This window comes from Peromyscus leucopus, chromosome 19 (assembly GCF_004664715.2).
Source record: "Peromyscus leucopus breed LL Stock chromosome 19, UCI_PerLeu_2.1, whole genome shotgun sequence".
NCBI classification, from domain to species: domain Eukaryota; kingdom Metazoa; phylum Chordata; class Mammalia; order Rodentia; family Cricetidae; genus Peromyscus; species Peromyscus leucopus.
Genome location: NC_051079.1, coordinates 61,270,301 through 61,277,733, shown reverse-complemented (window position 1 = coordinate 61,277,733; position 7,433 = coordinate 61,270,301). Strand labels below are relative to the sequence as shown.

Below are 7,433 nucleotides of genomic sequence, written 5' to 3'. Positions count from 1 at the left end.
CCTTCATACACCTCAGGTGTAAGAGAAGACCAGTTTCAGATGGCAGCCCTGGGGGCTTTCTTGTTGAAGAGGTTTAGACTAGGCTGGGATGGTACAGACCTTGGAAGGAAGGGGCGTACAGTGTGAACCGCAGGGTGTGTGTAGTTTCACCGACAGGACTTAAGAACTGACTTAGAACTGTCTAATAGCCTGTCTTGACAGACTCTTTCTTGATGGAAGCATTTCCAGGTTGGTGAAAAATGAAACAAAAAAAGACACCATGCAATTTATATTTTCTGGGACATCTAAATTAATTATTTTAGAGATAGGGTCTCACTCTTTAGTTCCTGGCCTGAAATTCGTTAGGTAGACCTGATCCTGATCCCCCTGCCTCTGCCTCCCAAGTGCTAGGATTACATGCATGTGTTATGAATCAAAGCCAGGGTGCATATGGTAGGCCTGTGTTCTAATCACTGAGTACAGAATTCATAAAATCAGAAAAGAAAATAATTACAAACTCAAAACCAAGAGACGGGCCTTTGGCCACCAAATGACCACCCTTTGAGTTTTGTGGTGTGATGTTGGGATGGAATTGCACACAGACACCACATTTTGAACTGTCCTTCAGGCTGCCCTGAAGGTTTTAGATATCCGGCCACTTAGGTGATGGGAGAGAATTTTGACTTTGTTTTGTAAGGTGTGAAGTTCTGAAACGGGGCTAGCTGTACGTCCCAGCTTGCACAACCTACTCAGCAGGTGGACAGTAGGTCTTGAAGGTCGCCTCCAACTCGAAATTCCGCCTCTTTTCCAACTGCTCACTTTGGCAACACCGGCCCCAGCCCCGGCAATGTGTGATTCCTGGACTGTCCTGAGCGCCTCCAAGTTGAACCTTTTGTCGATTCCGGGCCGGTGGGATGAAAGGGACAGACGCGTCCCCCCCTCTCCCTATCCCGACCTCCAAAGTGAACTGCCACAAACACCTGCAGCAGTTAGTGCGGCTGTGTCCACCCGGGTCTTCGAAAACCCAACCCAACCCAACCCGGCGGCCCTGCCCCTCGCTCATCCCGAGCTGTCCCACGCTGCTCGGATACTCTTTAAAAGAGTCCCCGCGCCACAGCCACTCCTCCCCCGCCACGGACGCCGCCGGGCGCACTCAGCCTGGGCCGGCCCTGGCCGGGACTAGGGCAGCGCGCAGCCCGCTGCTGCCCGCGGGCGCCTGCGCACTGGGACCCTCCCCGATCGGGGCGGGAGGCGGGGGCAGCCGGGAGAAAGGAGCGCTGCGGGGGGGGAAAAGGGCCAAACCCTGAAATTACCCGGATGTGGTCTCCGCGCGCGCATGCTCAGTGTCCTTCCGACAAGTTGGCAGCAACAACACGGCCCCGGTCGTCGTCGCCGCTGCGGTAACGGAGCGGCTCGGGTGGCGGAGCCCGTGCTTGCGCCCGCCCGCCGTCCTCGGGAGGCCCTTCCCGCGTGGCGCTCGGCGGCTCCGCGGCCGTCCCCGGGGCGGGAGCGCGTGACGGGAGCCGGCGTCCGCGAGCGAGGCCCCCCGTGGCGGGGCGGCTCCGGAGCTCCAGCGGCCCGGCCCGCGCGGTCCGCGGCCCGCGGCGCGGCGCGGCGGGGAGAGGGGCCGCCTGGGCCGGACGCCGCGGGCGGGACCCGGCAAGCGACGGCGCGGCGCGGAGCCCAGGTAACGCGCGGTCCTCCCCTGCCCGGGCCTCGGCGCCCGCGCCCCTTCCCCGCCCCGGGGCGGGCTCCCGCGGCGGCCGGCGCGAGCGCGGGCCCGGCGAGGCTCGGGTGGGTCGCCCCCCGCGCGCCCCAGCTCCGCGTGCTCGCCCGCGGGTCCCGGGGCCCCAACTCCGCTCGCAGTTAGGCGCGCCGTTCCCGGGGACTCGAGCGCCGTTCGCGCCGCCGCTCTTTGTTGTTCGGGAGGAGTTTGGCCGCGGCCCGGGCCGTCGCGTCGGGCCGCCGGGAGTGCGTTGTGTCCCGGGTGCCCCTGGTCCGTCCGTCCTCGTGCCTTTCCCCCCCAGCAAGTGTTTGTTTTCTCTTTGTCCCCACTTTCTCTTCCTGGTTGTGTCCTTTCAGTTTACGTTTGTAGCTTTGATTTGTTTACTTTTTGGGTATTGTGGGTGATGGCGGCATGCGGGAAACATTCTTAGCGCCTAACTGCACCAACTCCCTCCCCTAATAAAACGTGTCTCCTAATAAAAGGCGTAGTTTATTTTATTGTTAGGGCTACATGCACAGAGCGTGAAATTGGTGGAGGGTGGAGGGCGTTGGCTTCAGCACCCCAAACTGCTGTTATGATTTCTCAAGCCAGATTTTCAAAGACATGGGCGTGTTTAGTTAACTTGAAAGGTTCCTTTGCGAGTTGGGAGGCTTTAAAAAGCCCCGTTGATTGATAGCTCCGCCCCACTGCCCCCACGAAAGCCGGAGTAAACTTTAAATTTTTTAAAGTTTTTTTTTTTCAGGTAATTCATTTTAAAATTACTTTTTTAGTGCCATCAGATTTTGATAATTTAAGGTGGTAAGGTGGAATTGTCACTTACTTAGAAATAAAGTAACGAGATGAAAGAACGAGTTATTTAAAGCACCCTGAATTCGTGTTCTGCAGGCTTGTAATCTCGGTTAATTTTTTAACAATCTTTGACTTTTGCCAGATTTAGCATCCTTTTCCTCGCAGTAGCAGCTTGATTATTTGAACGTTTTAAGAATTAGATTCAGGACTTTATGCTGAAAGGCGAAAGCCGTGTAGAATCTTAATCGATAGTACAGAAATGTATAAATTCCACAAAGTAATTAGATTTTAAACACTGCATTGAATAATTTTTATTATAGATTTCATGAATATACCTTGTATTTAGGACCTAAAGTACGTGCAGTTGAAACGTAGCATAGGATGTTTAACTTTTCCCTACTGTTGTAGACTCTTGTCTCTGTTGGTAAGATCTGATAGGATTAGCACATGCTATTTCGAAGTGTAAATTGTTGGTATAATATTTTAAAAAATACAATTTCTCCCTAATGCTTCGTCCATAATACTGTTGTGAGTCTCTGTGGCTTCGTACTCCTCTCTCCTTGGACTCCTAACTATACTTTCTCAGTCTCTTACGAGCTGGAGTACAAGATTGGGACAAGGTGCTCACGTGCTCGTGAGTTTGATTTCTTCAGTAAACTGGTTGGTTACCAACATGCACAGAAGCAGACTAATACCCATGACTTGAAGTAGCTTCAGATCTTGATGTGAATTATATAGGCTTAAATTGCTGGAATTAAAACCTTTCTGAAGAGAATTGACATAACATTGTAGTAATACAAGTGATTTTTTTTCTTTGCTTTCTAGGCTTTTGAGTGAGTTTGCCTTAAAGAGGTATTACACACACACACACACACACACACATTTTTAAAAAGTAGTTCATACTTTTGATTAACTGCTTCCGTCGTAAATCTTAAGTTGAAGGGAAGAATTAAAATTGTGTTTACAGAATTAATGAAAATTTATGCTAAGCAAGTCCATGAGAGTAATTTGGAATAAGTTTTATATGGACCTGAACTTTCCTGGTGGCTTTGCTCTTGAAATAGTTCTGCTTATACTGGTTACAGATCTCATTTTTCCTAAAACCACTGTTTCATTTAAGCTATGTTAGTTGAAGTATTTCTGTTTGTGATTTTTTTGTCTCTGGATTCCCCTTCACTTACACACACACACACACACACACACACACACACACACACACACACACAGAATTAAGAAGTATTAAACTAATGTATGCAGACCAATCACACCCCAGCGCAATTAGAACCCATTTTTTTTCTGATTGAGCCAGAGTTAATAGTAACACTGGTACACACTATTCTAATTGAGCTGTTCATGACTGGGACCTCTACTAGGGCAATTAACTCTGTAGAGTCTTAAGAGTTGGTTAAATTTAAAATGCATATTTGGGCTTGTTTAAAATTTTACCTCTTTTGGTGAGAACATTCTTTTCTGGTGTTAAAAATCTTACCTATTTCAGTTCTGTTTTGTTCCCACCCAGCTGATGCCTAGGTTTTTGTTTTCCTTTTCTTTTTCATTCATCCAGAGTGAATGTCTCTTTAAACATCTTTAATAGCCTTTTCAGTGCTTCATTGTATAGTTGGACACCCCCCACCCTCCACTGTATTTCCTTAAAGCCAAGAGGAAGAGTGATTCAGGTGAACCCTTAACCGTGTATAAAACTAACCTGACTAAATGGTCTCATTGTTTTCTGTGCTAAATGAAAGTTAAAGGAGTTAGACCCGAATGTCACATTCAGTATAGTTTTCTCAAGTTATTTAGAGGTTTGTTTTGTTTTTTTCCCATTAGTTGATGACGATTCACTTGCTTAAGGTGAGACATTGAGATAACTGATACATAAGTGTAGATAGCATGCATTTGAGCTACTTTTGTTATGATACTGGGGGCATCTTAATATCCTCAGCTTATGCTAATGAGTCACATTTAGAATTGTTGCATTTTTTTCCCTTGTATTTTAGAATGTGTAATTTTGGTAATGGAAGTTTTGGCTGAATACCAATTTCTCAGAAACAAGATATTTCAGACTGTGTCACCTTGACACTGTTCCATGGTGTGATTGGCATCCAGGAAGATTTATTTAAATATGAAAGTGAATGAGGCCTAAGATGGTTAAGGACTAGGTGGTGTTTATTTATGTAAAACTAAAATGGTAGTGATCAGATGCTTGATTATAATTGAACCTCATAATTGATAAAGTTTATAAGGTTAGACAGTTACTAGAGATGATTGTATTTACTTGTATTAATTAATTTGAAGTTGATTCTAAGTCTCTTTCAATGCAAGGACTGCATTTTATTATTCATACCTTAAATAGGATTTTTTCCCCCAGTTTGGAAAACTTGTTGCCCCCCCCCCCCTTTTTTTAAATATTGCTCTAGGCCTCCACTGTTGCTAGGGTTAGAGCTTAGGCCTCATGAATGTTGGGCAAGTGTCCTGCTACTGAGCTATGCCCTCCCAGTGCTCTTTACTGTTTTTTAAATTCCAAGGTTTAGGGGCAGTGATTTTTCAATCTTACTTGAACAATGAAATTTCTTGGAGAGCTTTTCAAACAGTGATGCCCACAGAAATTTTGATTGGGTTGCACTGGGCTGTGTAGCCAGCTTAGAAAAACCACAGTAGCTGAGCCAGAGGGTCCTTTTATTTAACCTGTTTGTTTCATTGTTGATTTTACAGTCCTTTCTCTCTTTTGTTGGTTTTGTGGACAGGGTCTCACTATGCAGCTGTGGCTGATCTTGAACTTGATCCTGCTGCCTCTGCCTACCGAGTAATGTGATTACAGGCCTGTGAGCCCATGCACAGTTCGGCTTTACATTCTTTTTAATGCAGTAGTACATTCATGCAGAAGGTAACCATTGCAGATTTACTTTAGTGATCTTTTGAAGGTATTGCCGTGTTTGTTTTGCTTTTAAATCTCCGCCTTCCTCCTCCTCCCAACCTCTTCTTGCTCCACCCCCCTTTTCCTTATTTTTCAACTTATTTGTATTGTTTAGTAACAAGTTTTAGGAAGCTGCATTTTTTTATGACCATGAAATTGTTTTTTTAAATTAGCAACTAAACACCAATGAAATTCGATTTCTTTTTTAAAGATTTATTTTTATTAATTAGAAAATACTTTATGTCTGTGGGTGTTTTGCCTACTTGTCTGACAGCACCCCTTGCATACCTGGAGTCTCTGGAGGCAACTGTGTGGGTGCTGTGAATTGAACCCGGGTCCTCTGGAAGAACAACCAGTGCTCTTAACCTCTGAGCCACACCTCCAGCCCCTCATTTTTAACTACACCCATGTGTGTGCCTCTGTATAGGTGACTAAGGAAGCCACATTCCCAAAATGGGTGCTGAGAACCAAACTCCAACATCTTTAGAAGAGACAGTGTGTGCTCTTAAAACTGTTTAGCCATTTCTTCAGTCCTAGAATTTAGTCATTTTTAGGGGTTAGAAGTGTTTGGAAGTTGTATGGTTTTCACTTCACTGGTCCTGTAGAGGAAAGTTGCATTGATTAAACCTGTACAGTTGGGGGTTTAATTTATGCACTGTGAGAAAGTTGCTCAACTAGCCCAACTAGTTGGCAGTTCTGCAGAGAGATCGTTTGGGCACATGTTCTCTTGTTATGTTTTTCCTTGCTGCTGCTGATTGAATTTAGGGCCTCACATTTGGGTAGACTAGTGCTGTGCCGCTGGGCTGCTCCTCCAGCCCTCTACTCAGTTACTCCACCTCAGGTTGCTCCAGAGTGCTGGTCTGCAAAGTTAGCTGCATCTCTTGTCTGTGGAAGAACTATTTATAAAAATATAACTGTTTTTTTCCTCTCTCTAACTCCAGCACGCACGCACGCACGCACGCACGCACGCACGCACCCATTCAATTCAGAGTGGGAATAGAATGGAGGAGGCATGGGAATAGCTATTAGGAAAAAAATCCCCCCTTGATTGTGAGGGTTTTGGTTATTCATACTGCTTATTCTTATTTCTGAATTGTTTATACCTTTTTGTTTGTTTGTTTGTTTGTCTTTTTGATTTGTTTTGTTTTTCGAGACAGGGTTTCTCTGTGTAGCTTTGTGCCTTTCCTGGAACTCACTTTGTAGACCAGGCTGGCCTTGAACTCAAAAAGATCCGCCTGTCTCTGCCTCCCGAGTGCTGGGATTAAAGGCGTGTGCCACCACCGCCCAGCCTGTTTATACCTTTTGATCATCAATACTTTGGAGTGTTTTATTTAGAACCTATCATTCTAATTTACATGTTTTGAATGGAGCTCTTATGATTAAACAGGACTACCAATAAGTAATTGCTCTCCTAGTAAGGTATGATTTCTATACATATGGATGAATATATACAGTTAGGGCTTTCTCAGGTTAAATGTGTATATATATGTGTGCTTGTGTTTGTGAGCATGTGTATGTTTTCAGACAAGGTCTTACCACTTAGCCTTGAATTTCAGGTCATCCTCAGCTTCTTGAGTACTGGGATTACACACTTGTGCCCCACACCTGGCTTCAAAATATATTCATAAATTTGGAACTGAATTAAGGCTATTCATTAGTGGTAACTGGCTGACTAGTTAATTCTAGAGAAGTTAATGTGGTGGACAGTAATTGTATTAGTTGAACCATTTGGTGAAAGGCTTACAGAACTAGTGTTTAATGAGCTGACTGATCCAGGAATTGTTAGGACACTAAGTGCATCTAATGTTACAGACCCTGTTAAGATCAGTTGAAGACTGGCATGGTGATATAGTCTTTAACCTCAGCATTTGAGAAGCAGAGGCAGGAGGATCTCTCTGAGTTTTATGCCAGCCAAGGCTGCATTGTGAAATCCTTTTTCAAAACAAAAAACCACAAAAAGATGCAGTTGAAAGAATAATTTTATGTGTGTAGATATTGAAACAATGCTGATAATTATTAAAAAGA

General features: G+C 45.1%; 1 protein-coding gene across 2 annotated transcripts in view; it reads left to right on the top strand.

The window, feature by feature from the left end:
• Nucleotides 1-1,572: 1,572 nt before the first annotated feature.
• The window catches only part of Smad4 (SMAD family member 4), a 76,684-nt gene continuing 70,823 nt past the window's right edge, over nucleotides 1,573-7,433 (top strand). Inside the window, exon 1 of one of the 2 annotated variants that reach the window (XM_028864721.2) lies at nucleotides 1,573-1,666. The gene's annotated coding sequence lies outside the window, so the exon portion shown is untranslated. The remainder of the gene's footprint in view (nucleotides 1,667-7,433) is intronic. The other variant, XM_028864719.2, reaches the window with a different exon arrangement.